General features: G+C 37.3%; 1 protein-coding gene across 5 annotated transcripts in view; it reads left to right on the top strand.

Moving 5' to 3' along the window:
• Positions 1 to 19,059, top strand: part of TPST1 (tyrosylprotein sulfotransferase 1) — a 591,927-nt gene that overhangs the window by 204,387 nt on the left and 368,481 nt on the right. The gene's annotated exons all lie outside the window — the stretch shown is intronic.

Below are 19,059 nucleotides of genomic sequence, written 5' to 3' on the forward strand. Positions count from 1 at the left end.
ACTTCTCTGGGTTGTAATTTCCCTATTCTAGCTTTTCTATTTTGTAGATTTCTACCTTTATAAATCTTTGTTTTAATAGTTTATTAAATCTAATCTGATCTGTGTCTTTTTTCTAGCAGGCTTTTACATTTATTAGGATTACTAACATAATGTCCTTATTTTTTTAGACTATATTTTCAGGTTATCATTATGGTTTTCTTTATTTCTCCTTTTAGGTCTCTCAGTTTTTGCTTTAGCTATTTTGAGGCTAGTATATTAAAATATGCAAATTTAGAATTGTTATATCTTTACAGTGAATTTAACCCATAACCATTTTGAAATGTCTCTCTTGATCTCACAGTAGTCTTGGCTTAATGTCTGCTCTTTCTGATAATAGGGACAGATACACTTTCATGGTCATGTTAGATCCCTTTACTTTTAAACTTTTTGTGTTTAAGGTATATCCCTCTAGTAGCATATAGTTAGATTTAATTTTTTAATCCAGTCTGGCATTTTCTTTTATTTGAATTAGTTTGTTTTCATTTCGTTTAAATTCATGTTTATTTGGGTACTAATCTGCCATTTTACTATTTTCTTTATGTTTATACTCCCTGTTATATGTCCCTTTTTCTCTCCTTTTTTGAAGTCTTTTGGACTGAATAAATATTTTTGTTTTATTTTTTAGTTCTATTAGCTTCTAAGTTTTATGTTCTTTTACTCTCCTTTTAGGGGTTGCCCTAGATTAAAATATACCCCTTCAGCTGATCAAAGCCTAATTTAAATTAGTACTTTAACTACTTTCCACCTTTTGTGTAAATTTTATATTTTGATATTTAGTTATATCCCCAAAATTTATTTATATTTTTGTATTATAAAGTTAGTATCCTTTTAAATTTAAAAAATTTTTCCCTTTGCAAATTAGTTTTTTTGGAGAAAGTACTTTGAGACTACATAAATATCCTGTTCCTCAACAAATTTTTAATTTATTTATATCAGTATGAACTCAGTGTGCTATTTTGCTCAAAGTTTTAGTATTATTTATTTTGATGCTCAAGTTGTCCCAAATCTGGTTGGTGGGGCCCTTTCGATCTGGCCTCTGTGTCCTTAGTCATGACTCCATCTGTTTTTTTAATACTTTCTAACTTTCTGACATCACCAGATGGTTTGGGCTTATCTTATAGTTTTTCTTAGCCCTTAGTCTTTTCAAGGAAGAATGGTATTACAAAACCAAGATCAGGCAGTAGATGTGCTCATGTCAAGTAGGGTATTGCTAATCTTAAACTCTAAATGGACAGAGCTAAAGAGTACACACATATTTTACATCTGTATTTATTTCTATGTCAATCTATGCATGTTGAAACCCTAAATTTATACTGATACTTCTAATTCCAGTCTAACATCACAGTTCTTTCTAGCTTTTTTTTAATATTTCTTTCCTTAATAATAATAATGCTCTTGTTTGATAATGAGAAATCTGGCTCCCATTATCTTTAATATTAATTTTTTTGGTCAGTATTCCCAAATGTAATAAATCTCTCATCTCTGCTGCCCCCTTCCCTTTTGGAAATGTTCTACTCACCTCTCTCTGGCTCTGATATACCATGTTTGGCTGCACCACATGTGACTTGTGACCCCACCCAGGCTCTGACTCCTGGCCAGTGTACTCCCTCACGTGGACATTCTGCTTACACTCATTCAAAATCCATCACTTTGTGCCAGATTATTCCTTTGCCCCTCCTTGAAAAACCTTCTCACCCTGCCAGGGTTACAACATCCCAAAAACCCACACTTCTACTTTTGATGTGCTATGAACTGTGCTAAATTTAGTATTTTATATGCATTTATTTATTCAATGCTGAAAAACAAATCTCTGAATTATTAAAGAAGGAAACTGTGGTTCAGAGTAACTGAGTAACGTGGCCAATGTCACTCATGACATCAGTGGCAAAGCTGGCTTTACTATAACCTCAGATCTTTCTAACTCCACAGCCTTGGCTCTTGACTTTTTACAGTATAATAGTCCAGTTATTAATTCACCAGGAGTTTAATTAATACCTACAAGGTGCCAAATCAGATTAGCTGGGTATAAATGAGACAGTCTTTGCTATTAAGGTGCCACTAATATCATTGGGGAGAGCGGTATAGAAAAAAATAATTCCAAAACTAAAGTGACTGACCTATAAAGAGAGTGGGCAAGTGTGCTGAAAGATTAGAAATTTTAATTCAGTTTGGTACTTCACAACGGTGCTGATATTTTAGCTGATTTTTTGAGAGTTTTACTCTCAAAATAGAGGCTTACTGGCCAAGAGAGAGTTTAGAAGGAATTTCAGTCAGAGGGAAGAATGAAAAGGTAGGAGAGCATGAAGCTGTGGAGGAATGGCAGGTTGTTGTTTGGAGATTTGACAGGAAATTGTAGGAGAGAAGGCTGGATAGATAAGGTTGGATGAAAGGTCAGGAGGGCTGTGTGTACTGTACTTGGAACTATACGTATGAAAGAAGTACTGCAAGACAGCAACTTGTTAATATGTGAGTTTTAGTCACTTAGAATGAGGAGAAACTGAAAACATAATTTTTAAAAATATATTAAGTTTATAGTATAATTGTTATTACTGGTTTTTAATTTTTATAATTCCTTTCAATCCTCTCTTCCTTTTGTCTCCCAGTTTAGTCATTTCTTATGTCAGAATATGCTGATATAATTTCTAGAGTACATGTGGCATATAGAAGAAAAAAGCTATAAAATGGTATGATGTAACATTCAGAATTTGAATTCTGTTAAGTTTTATATAAATATGTATCATACTTTTTTGAAGCCATCAAAGTGTGTATTTTATTGAAGCTGTAAAAGATCCCTTTGAAAACTCAGAAACACCTGGGTGTAATTTCTGAGAGTTTGTAAAATAAATAATATATCCATCAATATAGCCTGTTCATTTTCTGTCCTGGTACCAGGCTAGCATTTGACCAGGAATAGAAGGGATTTCTTCATAATTTGGATGGAAAGATGACTCCTTTACATCTTCACTGATATCTGTAAGGCTGAACTTAGGGCCTTGAACATCAATAAATGTCTTCAATGTTGAGTGCATGATTTAATTAAATTATTTGAAAATTTAAGTCTTCCCTGTCACATTATTACTGTGCAACTAGTACAGATGATCTCAGTTAAACTCTTATGTTATAAAATAGTATACATTTATAAGTGCAGTATTGTTCCTATAGTAAGGAAACACTCACCATTAGCTAGAACTCAAAGGTCAGAGACCTCATAATCAATTGTTGCTTAGTAGAATTTCTCTTTAACACCGAAATGGGATTACCACTCCATAAAAGCATTTTCTACTTCATTTTATAATTTTTCAGATTTGGGTTCAGAGACACAAATTTCAGAATTCTTAAAATTTCATTTAAGTATGCATTCCAATCCAAAGTACTTTTGAGCAAAAACTTGACATATGTTGATACTTAATTGTGGAGCCTTTAATATTATCTGGAAAATAATTATTTCATAAAGAAGGAAAAGACTGAAGGGGGCGGAAGATGGCGGCGTGAGTAGAGCAGCGGAAATCTCCTCCCAAAACAACATATATCTATGAAAATATAACAAAGACAACCCTTCCTAGAATAAAGACCAGAGGACACAGGACAATATCCAGACCACATCCACACCTGAGAGAACCCAGCGCCTCGCGAAGGGGGTAAGATACAAGCCCCGGCCCCGCGGGAGCCGAGCGCCCCTCCCCCCAGCTCCCGGCGGGAGAAGAGCAGGCAGAGCGGGAGGGAGACGGAGCCCAGGGCTGCCGAACACACAGCCCCAGCCATCCGGGCCAGAGTGTAGGGCCCTCGATACTGGGAAAACAGGGCAGCAAGAACAGTGAGCAGGCACTGGAGGCTGGGCGACAGAGGACATAAGAAAAGCGCGCGACCATTTTTTTTTTTTTTTTTGCTTTTTTGCTGCTTTGTTTTGGCGAGCGCTGTTTGGAAGTCTTAAAGGGACAGGGACCCCAATATTAGGGAAACAGGGCAGAAAGACCGGTGAGCAGAGGCCTGAGGATGACACCGGAGAATAAAGAAAAACGAACGACCACCTTTTTTTTTTTTTAAATAAAAATTTTTTTTTTTTTTAATTAAAAAATTTTTTTTTCTTGTTTTTTTTTGTGGTCGTTGTTTTGTTTTGGCGGGTGCTTTTTGGAAGTCTTAAAGGGGCAGGGCGGGCCACTTAATCCAGAGATAGGGAATCCGGGATATCTGGGCACCCTAAACCCTGGGCTGCAGGGAGCAGGGAGGCCCCTTACGGAGATAAATAGCCTCCCAGCAGCTCCTGCTCCAACGCGACTCCACCATTTTGGAGTAGCTGCCCGAGCCAGGCCACGCCCACAGCAACAGCGGAGATTAACTCCATAGCAGCCGGGCAGGAAGCAGAAACCCTGTCTGCGCGCAGCTGCGCAGCACAAGCCACTAGAGGCCGCTGTTCTCCCAGGAGAGGAGGGCCACAAACCAACAAGAAAGGAAGTCCTTCCAGCCGTCACTCGTCCCAGTTCTGCAGACTATTCCTATCACCATGAAAAGGCAAAGCTACAGGCAGACAAAGATCACAGAGACAACACCAGAGAAGGAGACAGACCTAACCAGTCTTCCTGACAAAGAATTCAAAATAAGAATCATAAACATGCTGACAGAGATGCAGAGAAATACGCAAGAAAAATGGGATGAAGTCCGGAAAGAGATCACAGATGCCAGAAAGGAGATCGCAGAAATGAAACAAACTCTGGAAGGGTTTATAAGCAGAATGGATAGAATGCAAGAGGCCATTGATGGAATTGAAATCAGAGAACAGGAACGCATGGAAGCTGACATAGAGAGAGACAAAAGGATCTCCAGGAATGAAACAATATTAAGAGAACTGTGTGACCAATCTAAAAGGAGCAATATCCGTATTATAGGGGTCCCAGAAGAAGAAGAGAGAGGCAAAGAGATGGAAAGTATCTTAGAAGAAATAATTGCTGAAAACTTCCCCACACTGGGGGAGGAAGTAATCAAACAGACCACGGAAATACACAGAACCCCCAACAGAAAGGATCCAAGAAGGGCAACACCAAGACACATAATAATTAAAATGGCAAAGATCAAGGACAAGGAAAGAGTGTTAAAGGCAGCTAGAGAGAAAAAGGTCACCTATAAAGGGAAACCCATCAGGCTAACGTCAGATTTCTCAACAGAAACCCTACAAGCCAGAAGAGAATGGCATGATATATTTAATACAATGAAACAGAAGGGCCTTGAACCAAGGATACTGTATCCAGCACGACTATCATTCAAATATGACGGTGGGATTAAACAATTCCCAGACAAACAAAAGCTGAGGGAATTTGCTTTCCACAAACCACCTCTACAGAACATCTTACAGGGACTGCTCTAGATGGGAGCACTCCTAGAAGGAGCACAGCACAAAACACCCAACATATGAAGAATCGAGGAGGAGGAACAAGAAGGGAGAGAAGAAAAGAATCTCCAGACAGTGTATATAACAGCTCAATAAGCGAGCTAAGTTAGGCAGTAAGATACTAAAGAGGCTAACCTTGAACCTTTGGTAACCACGAATTTAAAGCCTGCAATGGCAATAAGTACATATCTTTCAATAGTCACCCTAAATGTTAATGGGTTGAATGCACCAATCAAAAGACACAGAGTAACAGAATGGATAAAAAAGCAAGACCCATCTATATGCTGCTTACAAGAAACTCACCTCAAACCCAAAGACATGTACAGAATAAAAGTCAAGGGATGGAAAAACATATTTCAAGCAAACAACAGTGAGAAGAAAGCAGGGGTTGCAGTACTAATATCAGACAAAATAGACTTCAAAACAAAGAAAGTAACAAGAGATAAAGAAGGACACTACATAATGATAAAGGGCTCAGTCAAACAAGAGGATATAACCATTCTAAATATATATGCACCCAACACAGGAGCACCAGCATATGTGAAACAAATACTAACAGAACTAAAGGGGGATATAGACTGCAATGCATTCATTCTAGGAGACTTCAACACACCACTCACCCCAAAGGATAGATCCACTGGGCAGAAAATAAGTAAGGACACGGAAGCACTGAACAACACAGTAGAGCAGATGGACCTAATAGACATCTATAGAACTCTACATCCAAAAGCAGCGGGATATACATTCTTCTCAAGTGCACATGGAACATTCTCCAGAATAGACCACATACTAGGCCACAAAAAGAGCCTCAGAAAATTCCAAAAGATTGAAATCCTACCAACCAACTTTACAGACCACAAAGGCATAAAACTAGAAATAAACTGTACAAAGAAAGCAAAGAGGCTCACGAACACATGGAGGCTTAACAACACGCTCCTAAATAATCAATGGATCAATGACCAAATCAAAATGGAGATCCAGCAATATATGGAAACAAATGACAACAACAACACTAAGCCCCAACTTCTGTGGGACACAGCAAAAGCAGTCTTAAGAGGAAAGTATATAGCAATCCAAGCATATTTAAAAAAGGAAGAGCAATCCCAAATGAATGGTCTAATGTCACAATTATCGAAATTGGAAAAAGAAGAACAGATGAGGCCTAAGGTCAGCAGAAGGAGGGACATAATAAAGATCAGAGAAGAAATAAATAAAATTGAGAAGAATAAAACAATAGCAAAAATCAATGAAACCAAGAGCTGGTTCTTCGAGAAAATAAACAAAATAGATAAGCCTCTAGCCAGACTTATTAAGAAGAAAAGAGAGTCAACACAAATCAACAGTATCAGAAACGAGAAAGGAAAAATCACGACGGACCCCACGGAAATGCAAAGAATTATTGGAGAATACTATGAAAACCTATATGCTAACAAGCTGGGAAACCTAGGAGAAATGGACAACTTCCTAGAAAAATATAACCTTCCAAGATTGACCCAGGAAGAAACAGAAAATCTAAACAGACCAATTACCAGCAATGAAATTGAAGAGGTAATCAAAAAACTACCAAAGAACAAAACCCCCGGGCCAGATGGATTTACCTCGGAATTTTATCAGACATACAGGGAAGACATAATACCCATTCTCCTTAAAGTCTTCCAAAAAATAGAGGAGGAGGGGATACTCCCAAACTCATTCTATGAAGCTAACATCACCCTAATACCAAAACCAGGCAAAGACCCCACCAAAAAAGAAAACTACAGACCAATATCCCTGATGAACGTAGATGCAAAAATACTCAACAAAATATTAGCAAACCGAATTCAAAAATACATCAAAAGGATCATACACCATGACCAAGTGGGATTCATTCCAGGGATGCAAGGATGGTACAACATTCGAAAGTCCATCAACATCATCCACCACATCAACAAAAAGAAAGACAAAAACCACATGATCATCTCCATAGATGCTGAAAAAGCATTTGACAAAGTTCAACATCCATTCATGTTAAAAACTCTCAGCAAAATGGGAATAGAGGGCAAGTACCTCAACATAATAAAGGCCATATATGATAAACCCACAGCCAACATTATATTGAACAGCGAGAAGCTGAGAGCATTTCCTCTGAGATCGGGAATTAGACAGGGATGCCCACTCTCTCCACTGTTATTTAACATAGTACTGGAGGTCCTAGCCACGGCAATCAGACAAAATAAAGAAATACAAGGAATCCAGATTGGTAAAGAAGAAGTTAAACTGTCACTATTTGCAGATGACATGATACTGTACATAAAAAACCCTAAAGACTCCACCCCAAAACTACTAGAACTGATATCGGAATACAGCAAAGTTGCAGGATACAAAATCAACACACAGAAATCTGTGGCTTTCCTATATACTAACAATGAACCAACAGAGAGAGAAATCAGGAAAACAACTCCATTCACAATTGCATCAAAAAAAATAAAATACCTAGGAATAAACCTAACCAAAGAAGTGAAAGACTTATACTCTGAAAACTACAAGTCACTCTTAAGAGAAATTAAAGGGGACACCAACAGATGGAAACTCATCCCATGCTCGTGGCTAGGAAGAGTTAATATCGTCAAAATGGCCATCCTGCCCAAAGCAATATACAGATTTGATGCAATCCCTATGAAACTACCAGCAACATTCTTCAATGAACTGGAACAAATAATTCAAAAATTCATATGGAAACACCAAAGACCCCGAATAGCCAAAGCAATCCTGAGAAAGAAGAATAAAGTAGGGGGGATCTCACTCCCCAACTTCAAGCTCTACTATAAAGCCATAGTAATCAAGACAATTTGGTACTGGCACAAGAGCAGAGCCACAGACCAATGGAACAGACTAGAGAATCCAGACATTAACCCAGACATATATGGTCAATTAATATTTGATAAAGGAGCCATGGACATACAATGGCGAAATGACAGTCTCTTCAACAGGTGGTGCTGGCAAAACTGGACAGCTACATGTAGGAGAATGAAACTGGACCATTGTCTAACCCCATATACAAAAGTAAACTCAAGATGGATCAAAGACCTGAATGTAAGCCATGAAACCATTAAACTCCTGGAAGAAAACATAGGCGAAAACCTCTTAGACATAAACATGAGTGACCTCTTCTTGAACATATCTCCCCGGGCAAGGAAAACAACAGCAAAAATGAGTAAGTGGGACTATATTAAGCTGAAAAGCTTCTGTACAGCAAAAGACACCATCAATAGAACAAGAAGGATCCCTACAGTATGGGAGAATATATTTGAAAATGACACATCCGATAAAGGCTTGACGTCCAGAATATATAAGGAGCTCTCACGCCTCAACAAACAAAAAACAAATAACCCAATTAAAAAATGGGCAGAGGAACTGAACAGACAGTTCTCCAAAAAAGAAATACAGATGGCCAACAGACACATGAAAAGATGCTCCACATCGCTAATTATCAGAGAAATGCAAATTAAAACTACAATGAGGTATCACCTCACACCAGTAAGGATGGCTGCCATCCAAAAGACAAACAACAACAAATGTTGGCGAGGCTGTGGAGAAAGGGGAACCCTCCTACACTGCTGGTGGGAATGTAAGTTAGTTCAACCATTGTGGAAAGCAGTATGGAGGTACATCAAAATGCTCAAAACAGACTTACCATTTGACCCAGGAATTCCACTCCTAGGAATTTACCCTAAGAATGCAGCAATCAAGTTTGAGAAAGACAGATGCACCCCTATGTTTATTGCAGCACTATTTACAATAGCCAAGAATTGGAAGCAACCTAAATGTCCATCAATAGATGAATGGATAAAGAAGATGTGGTACATATACACAATGGAATACTACTCAGCTATAAGAAAAGGGCAAATCCAATCATTTGCAGCAACATGGATGGAGCTGGAGGGTATTATGCTCAGTGAAACAAGCCAAGCGGAGAAAGAGAAATACCAAATGATTTCACTTATCTGTGGAATATAAGAACAAAGGAACAAAACAGCAGCAGAATCACAGAACTCAAGAATGGACTAACAGGTACCAAAGGGAAAGGGACTGGGGAGGATGGGTGGGTAGGGAGGGATAAGGGGGGGAGAAGTAGGGGGGTATTAAGATTAACATGCATGGGGGGGTAGGAGAAAAGGGAGGGCTGTACAACACAGAGAAGGCAAGTAGTGATTCTACAACATTTTGCTATGCTGATGGACAGTGACTGTAAAGGGGTTTATAGGGGAGACCTGGTATAGGGGAGAGCCTAGTAAACATAATATTCGTCATGTAAGTGTAGATTAGTGATAGCAAAAAAAAAAAAAAAAAAAAAAAAAAAAGGGCAGTTCCTGTGTGGTAACCTCCAACGAGTTCTACACAAGGGTATAAAGGGCATATAAAAGTGTAGGCAAAGGGTCTGTTTGTGTTTATACAGAGGATCAAAGCCTAATTGGGCTACCCCGAAAATGAACTAAGATACGATATGAAAAAGAACTTCCAACATCTGCACCCTCTGGAAGACTCATGCCAGAAGATGATCATCAAAAAACCCCAACAAAGATCCACGCACTGCTACAGCTGTAGATGCACTCATCCCACCAGTTCCTGGACTTGCCATGGGAATGAGGAAGGAGATATCTAAGCTGGCCTGTGCATACAGTAAAACAACAAAATTGGACTGGATCTATACTGTTGGAACTCAACCAAGAATTTGGAGAAGTGCAAATTGTAGCGCTCCAAAGTCTTACAACTACAAACTATTTATTGTTAAAAGAACATATGGCATGTGAACAGTCCCCAGGAATGGGTTGTTTTAATTTGTCTGATTTCTCTCAGACTGTTCAAGTTCATTTGGACAATATCCACCATATCATAGATAAGTTTTCACAAATGCCTAAGGTGCCTAACTGGTTTTCTTGGTTTCACTGCAGATGGCTGGTAATTACAGATATGCTTTGGTTATGTAACTATACTCCTATTATGTTAATGTGTGTGTGCAATTTAAGTAGTAGCTTAAAACCTATACATGCTGAAGTTACTCTACAAGAAGATATATCAAAGAAATAATCAATCTTCCCATGTTTTCTTCCGCCTGCTACTTCTATAGCTTTTCTTCTTCCTTCCTAATTACAACCCTTAAATAGAATTCGTGCCTCATATCAAATTTACCGAGTATCATAATTCTTCCAAGTGGTAAAGATACCTCAAGACAAATGCTGGGCATAGAAGCCACAGGGCATAAATATGCAAAGAAGTAAAAAGCTAACTTTTTCAAACAATAAGGCTTCTCTCTCACTTACCAACTTCACATTTCCCTGTATGGCCCCGGAAGATGACTGGTTAGCCAGAGACGGGTAAGATTCCTCAAGGGAGGAACAACCTAAGACAGGCACAGTCGCAGGGGGGCCATCAGGTGAGAAATTGGGGATCAACAGAGGTGAGGCTTAGAACCTCACCCCCCCTGTTCTGAGAGAAATCTTCTGCATACGTGGATGTTTTATTGCCCTGGTCTAGCTTGGATTAACACATAGTCTACAGGCACACACCTGATCATCTACATGTGCTCTCTTACAACACTAAACTATGTTTTCTACCTTTATCTTGTATCTACCTACCACTTCAGCATTTTATTAAAAATAATAATAATAAAGAGAGAAATGTGGTATCCACATATAAATCAAGTATAAGAACCAAATGAGTATTCATATTTGAACCGACTGTTTATAGTTCATAATGCATGAGCAAAACCGAAAGTTTCTGTGATGACTGACCTTGTACTGTTCACTATGTAACTTATTCATTATGTAAGAATTTGTTCTACATGTAAAAACTTGTTTGTTATGCCTCAGAAGATTGGAGACTGACAAAAATTAGGCTTGGGGTGGAATAATGATTGTGCATTGAGCATTGACTCCCCTATACAGAATTTTATTGTCGTTAACAACCATTTGATCAATAAATATGAGAGATGCCCTCACAAAAAAAAAAAAAAAAAAAAAAAAAGGACAGACTTCCAATGGTAAAATAAATTAGTAACCGGGATGTAATGTATAGCATAAGGAATATAGTCAAGATATTGTAACAGCCTGGTAGGGTGATAGCTGGAACCTAGAATTATGTATATAAATGTTCTACCACTGTGTTGTACACTTGAAACTCATGTAATGTAATACTGTGTGTCAACTACCCTTCAATAAAAAATAATTATTAAAAAAAAAAAAAAAAAAAAGAAGGAAAAGACTGAGTGATAAAGGTGAAAAGTAGTAACTCTTCATTGCTGGGGGCATAGTCTAGTCCAGCAGTTAGCAAATTTTTTGGTGTCAGGACCAAAATTATTAAAAATTATCAAAGACTCCAGAGAGCTTCTGTTTTATTTATATGCATTTTCTATATGTAAATATCATACTAAAGTCAAAACTTAAACATTTTTAAGTGTTTTAATTCATTTAGAAATAACAAGAAATCCATTATATATGAACATTGCATATTTTTATGAAAAATAACTACTTTCTATAACAAAAAGAATTAGTAACAAGAGTATTTTACATTTTTACGGAATCTCTTTATCACCTAACTGGATAGGTAGATTCTCGTTTCTGCTTTATACTCAGGCTGTTGAAATATCACATGTCAGGTAGCCTCTGGAAAACTCTGCTGTAACACTAAAGAGAGAATTATTGTTTACTTTATGATATTCCTGAAAGGGTTTCAGAATCAGTTGGAGAACCTCTGGTTAGTTTCAAGCAACTGTGAAGTTTTTAGTGTATTCTACATTAAAAAAGGATGTCTGGCAGATGTCAGTATTTTTTCTGACTTAGATATTACAGAGAAAAGAAGTTTGTATAATCTCCCTTTGACAGCATGATATGCCAGGTTATGCTGCAGTACAAACAACTTCCCAGTCTCAGGGAGCTTAACCAAAAAAAGCTTGCCACTTTTTAGATGTTTTCTGGATTCTAAGCTAGTCTCAGGCATTTCCCATGTGTTGTCTCACCATTCAGGTTTCTTTGATCTTAGGGCACCTCTGTATCAACATGTGATGTACAATAACTGTGCAGGGATAGCATGGAGAATCAAGCAGTCTCAAATGCTCCCTTTTAGAAATATCGCATATCATTTCTACATACATTTCACTAAAGAAAAAAAAAAAGCCTAATGTCAAGTGGTTCTATCTAAATTTAGGAGCTAGGGAAGCGCAGCCAGAGAAAGGAGGAGTGGATATATTGGTGAGCAGCACTGTTATATACCACTCTCTTTCAAAAGATGTTTTCAAAGAACATGAATGTAAATACCAGGAGCATGAGGATTTTCCTGTCTTGTTTACCACACTGATGAGCACCTAATTCTGGTATCTCGCTTACTACCAAGAAATGCCTGTTGAACAAACAAGTAAAAGGAAAACAAACTCCCCAAATATGGTAAAGCAGTAATAGTATTTCCCAACTGGCTGGGTATAAAAGAGTATAGGTTGTTTTTATCTCTAATAAGAAACCATTTGTTTTTCTTCCATTTGGGAGTTTATTGTGCTCAATTTTTGGTAAATGTGGATATTTTAAGAACAGCATGCTGAATTCTCCCTTCACAGTGGATTAACCTTCCAGTGAGTAGTCAAAAAATATGGAATAGCCTTTTTTGGAAGTGTGTCAGTGATAGCAATTTGATGTATTTATGCCATAATATCTATGCTACCATTTACTATATGATTTCATTTTCCCATTATTTTTTTCTTCTCACAATAGGAAATTTAGCTTACAGCACATTTCATTCCTTGGGTCAACAGAAATTTTGAGGACATTGGGAAACAAACTGACAAAATTTCCTGCTTTCATGAAGCTTATGTTCTAGGGAATAAATCAGAAACTAGAAGATAATTATAGCAAATAAGTAAGTCATATATTGTTAGGAGACAACTTCTGTGGGAAAAGAGCAGGGCTAGGGAGTTGAGAGATGAATGGGTGAGGGAGCAGGTTACAATTACCTATAGGGTAGTCTGAACAGCCCTTATTTAAAGAAAACGCATCTGAGCAAAGACGTTATGGTGGTAAGGGAATTCCCATCTAGAAATCTATGGGCAGCCAAGTCTGTGCAAGTTGCAGGGAGTAACCTGTGCAAAGGCTTTAAGGCAGGAGAGCCGCTGGCTTGTTTAGGGCATTGTACAGAGGTTGGTTAGTGTGGTTGTAATAGCGCCAGTGAGGCAGAGATTAGGAAATGGACTGATTTCCAGTCTCTGTTTCTAGGCATCAACAGTGGACCTTAGCCATAGTGCTGTGTAGACTCTTTGATGGTGGAAATGCTATATTCCTCTATTTCCATCCTGTTGGCTTTGAGACAGTTTTTTAAAAACAGCCTTAGATTGAAAATAACCTGTAATTTACTCTTTGCCCCTGGGCTTGTCTCTTTGTTTAGTGGTGAATTCTTAACAGAAGTTACTTAGAAAGGCTAGCATAGGCCTTTTTTCCCCCTCAATTTTATCTCTTATCAAGTCTTCCCCCTCACTGCCTCTGCTAACACTAAGTTTAGCTTAATATACAGAATTTGGTTTTTTCAATCCTGGAAATCTCCAAATTACTGTACTCTCTGGCAATTTCAGTTTAGCCTTAACAGAGCTATTTATTTTGAAATATCTCTTGATGCCAGGATTTACTGAAGGCTAAAAAATTTACTCAACAAATAGCCAATATCTGGACTTCAACTTAAAATTTTCCATAATATTATACTTACAATTTCCCTTAATATTATAGCCTCCACAGGTATATGACCAGTGTCCCAAGGTATAACATTTAATAGTTTAACCTGAAAGGACTGAAACTGCTGAAAGAATTCCCAAATGACCTGTTTGGGATTATGTGGGATCCCTACCACTCTCCAGTTGATCCCGGGGTTCTTGTTCATGGAGTCAAAGAATGAACTTCACAAACACTTTAAAAAAGCAAGTGAGATGCCTTTATTTAGAGATAAAGTGAGAGGACAGAGATCCTGGCTCGCACCAGGAGGGACAAGAGAGTCCGTGGTGGTGCCCTGTCTAGGGGATTTATAGGCAGTTGATAGACAGAGGGCTAGGGATGCAGAACTGCTAAATGATCCCCACATGCTTATCTTTGAAGAGACACTAAGTTTCTTATCAGACTTCTGGATTATTATGCAGAGTTAACACAAGAAATTTATTGCTTTGATTCTTTCCCAGAATAGCAGCTTTTTGGTTTGAGAGCAGATTCTATCCCAGAATAGCCACTTCTTGGTCTGGGAGCATATCAGTCAAGACTGCCTCTCTTGCTCCCAAGGTGGGCTGTTATTGTCTGTTATGTTAAGAAACCTATTTTTTTACTTCTGGGGTTTTAAAATGCAGTCTTACCTTTAAGATGGAGTTTTTCTTGTTTTTACTATGTTGTTTGCGATTGGGCTCACTTGCTATATTAATTGCCCAGGTTGTAAATTACTTGATTAGGGGCTGGAGGAGGAAAAAACAGCATCCAGATAAAGATAATAAGCTGGGCCTTTTAGCGGGATTAAGTAAATTTTACAATAGCATGATTTAATTATCACAATGAAGACATGGGCTCTGCTGACCTCACTTTCTTGTCTGGGGATATTCCAACATTCCAGGCTAAGTTACTCCTGGCTTTTTAGTTTTAACTAATCTCACTGAAGAATGCTTATATTCCTAGTTTGACATTTTACTTTAGATAATTAATGTGACTCTGGCTTTGCTTAATTGTTTAACATGGAGTTTTGGTAAGGGTCTTTTTCTGGAGGCCCTCACCCTACTCTGTGGTCCCTGTCTCACAGTGATCCTCCTCTTACTTAACTTTATATTACAGTTACCCATTCCTGATACAAAATTCTTAGTTTCAAGCAGCAGGAATCAACTCTGGCTGATTTAAGCAGAAAGATAATTTATTAAAAAGATAGTAGGTGACTTGAGAGTCCATAAATAAGTCCTAATATTTATGGTTAATTGTTCAAAAAGAGTGCCAAGACAATTCAATGGGAAAAAGAACAGTCATTTCAACAAATGGTGCTGGGACAACTGGATATTGATGTCCAACAGGTTGAAGTTAGACCCCATAACACCATATACATTTAGGCAAGAACACAGGTTTCCACAGGATTCACAAATCCCGAGCTCAAAACCAACAGTCTCTTGCCTGTAACAAGAAGAACAGTACACAGCCAGATGCCAGTAGCTTACTTAGACAGGGTTTGACATGAAATATCACGAAGCAGGGAAGGGGACTGAACACAGACCATGAGCCATATTTGTACAAATGCTGTCAGTTGTGAAGTAGATTGAAGTAGAGATTCAGCAATGAAAACAGCCCTACACTGTGGATCTTGGTTAGTTGTATAGAGAAGTAAAGGTAAAAAGCCCAAATTCTCATATACATCCTGTGTCATAAGTATAATTCCTACTAACCTGGAATGTAGCCCTGGCCTTCCCTCATGTGAACCTGTTGTAAATGTTTGGCATATGAACAATTCCCTTCTTTCAAGTCTGAGTAATAAAGCAAAAAGGAATCAGCACCAGATGAAAATTTAACCAAGCATATAGCCCTGAGTTTTTTAAAAAAATTAGTGAAGCAATCACCTTTTAAAAATTATTATTAATAATAATAATTAATACGGATGCAGATATGAAGCAGAAGCAAGTGCTTATTATTTTGAGCTTTTATATAGGAGACAAGATTTGCCTCCCACCAAGACTCATGAGGTGAGGCATTTCCCAAACATAGGGAATTCATATTCTGGGCAGCCAGAAAGAGTACAAATATCAGTACATGGAGATGTGTAGGAAACACACACACACACACGCACACAGGATTTGGTCTCCTTTTCACTGAACTCAGTGGTTATCAATCTCTATTTAATTAAGCCAGATTTTACTTCCTGCTTTAAGTAAAGCTTTGAACATTATGTTTCTTCCCCAATACTGATTTCTAGCTCTTAAATGTAGTTTCGCCAAACATCTTAACAGAGTGATGGTGTGACATACTTCCTTGTTCTTAATCCCCCATTTTCTTTTCAGGCCTCTTCTTTACAGGGAATATGATTGTCCTGGCCCAGCTTTCTTGTTTTTATCATGTCCATTTTTAAAAAGAAAAATGAGGCAAAGCCCTTGTATCTGCAATGCGATTTTTCTAGAATGATCTTCCAGGAAAGAAAAAAACATTGTGATTAGAGATCTTGGAAGATACCCTCTCTTCTTTCATTTATTGAAGCCTTATTAATGTTGGGGCTAGGGAGAATTTCTTAGATTTTTTCTACCATTTTTTTTTCTTGCAGCCTGTCACCAATTGGTTCCCTCACAAACATTTCAAAATTCAATTGAGCAGAAAAAGAATGCTTTTTAAAAGCTATATAGTGTTTTTATCAAGAAATAATTTAAAGTTATTGAATTCTTCTATCTCTGAGAGTTAGGATTGAATAGAATAATAGAATGAATGACAGTATTCTATAAAGTCATATGTATCCCTGATTGTTCAGCAGGTTCAAATCAGGGAGATCCTAATAGTTGCTTTTTCTCCCTCTGTGTGCTCAAACTATACTGCAAGTTGGTCTCAGAAGCTATTCTTAGTCCATCATCTGTAAAAATGGAGGATCTATGAGAGGATCTCATTCCTGTATTTCTTTTTTTACCCAACTGTCTATTCATTCCTGCATCCAGGATATAAAGATGATTAAGACTCTGTCCCTCTGTTTAACAATTATGGTGAAGATTTGTAATTAACTGTAATCGAATGTGATAACTGTCATGAAGGTAGGACACATTCAGGATGCCAGGTGGACACAGAAAAGGCATTACTGGATTATCATGTTTAAAGGATGAGTAAAAGTTCCCCAGTTTGAGAAAAGGAGTAAAAATGAAATGATGAAATTATTGACTGTACTTGTATTAATTATCTTTCAATGTCTCTGAAAAGTCGGTTTGGTAACATTACCTTTGAATAGAAATCGACTTAGCATTCTTGCCTAATGAGAGTCCTGTAGTCAAATTATGTGATTTCTTAATCATATCATTGATAGGATCATTGATGTATCTTAATCATATCATGCTAAACTTTTTTCCCCAGAAAATCAAAGTTTTAATACTAAATTTGCTATATTTATACCGCTTTCTGTAATACAAAGAGGTTCCTATTTCATAGTTACTACACATTCCCAATCAATTCACATTCCAATCCATCTTGTCTGACTTCACCCAAATGTCAATACACTGAAACATTTCTTTTTCTAGAAAGCATTGTTGGAATAGAATATTATGCTTCTGAGCTGATTTATAATTTTTTCTTCTTGATATAGGAAGTATTAATAACATTTATCCAGTTGTTTCTAGGCAGCACAAGAGTATTGAACTCACCAGGAACCCAGCCTGAGATTTGGAAAGCAGCCAAAATATTTTAAGACAAATCAGAAATATGTAAACATAAATGTTATCAGCTCTTTCATATTTGTGTTTTAGAGATAATGAGTCTCTAGTGGCCGCAAGAGCCCAGAGGAATTAAAGATGTAAATTTCAAAATTTGGATTCTTTCCTTTATTATCATATCTGGCTGGAGTAGTGTTTTCTCTGCATGTGAAATTATCAAGTCATAATTGCTCAAAGGGGATGCTTATTACATTATTAAAAATAAAGAATCACATTACAAAATAGATAACAACGGGCCAAGAACAGACCAATAATGAAAGTTTTCTTTAACTAAGAATTATGATTAATCCAATTCTGTGCACTTGAGTGCAGTCGGAAAGAGGAAGGAGAGAAGGAAGAAAAGAAGGATGGATTATATTATAGAGTTTACAAAAAGAAGGAAGACGAATAAATCAGAATCGAGTTTACAAGAAAATGTGAATTCACAACCAGGGATTATGAGACTAATGCTTTAATTTTTAGAATGCACACACTCTGTCTTTGAAGAAAACAGTGAGAAAAAGCACCTTAAAGTCTGCAGTGCCTAATACAGTGCCTAGCACACAGTGTGGTCATTAGTATGTGTTTCTTGAGATTGTTTAAAATTATTTTATTTTGAAAGAATATTTTGAGTTAAATCAAGGGATTGGCACCGTACAGCATGCACACCAAATCTGACTGGCCACTGTTTTTGTAGTTATATTAGAACACACTCAGTTGATTTATTTATGTATTGTCTTATGTTTTCACACTACAACAGCAGAGTTGAGTAGTTGGAATAGTGACTGGATGGCCCACAAAGCCTGAAATATTTACTCTCTGGCCTTTTTACAAAGTAGGTTGCCAACCCCTGAGTTTAAGTCTCAGTTTTAGCCCACTCACAAATCATATGTCTTAAAAATCTGTTCCAATCAGCTTTTGTAAACTATCTGTTGTTAAAATTTTTTTTATCTTGATTTTTTCCACCTTTTTTCATACTTACAGGAAATTTTGAAGAACATCTGCATACTTTTAACAAAGATTCAGTTGTTAAAATTTTGCCATATTTGCCTCATCTCTTTATCTCTCTTCTATACAGTACACACACATGCTTTTTATTTTTTGCTGCTGCTGTTGAATTATTTGGAAGTTGCAGATATTGTGTTCCTTCAGCACACATCTCCAAGAATAAGAACATTCTCCTACATAAGCCATTTTTTAAAATTTAAAGACATTACAGGCTTTTTGTGTAAGG

Source organism: Manis pentadactyla, chromosome 10, assembly GCF_030020395.1.
Source record: "Manis pentadactyla isolate mManPen7 chromosome 10, mManPen7.hap1, whole genome shotgun sequence".
Classification (NCBI taxonomy): Eukaryota; Metazoa; Chordata; class Mammalia; order Pholidota; family Manidae; genus Manis; species Manis pentadactyla.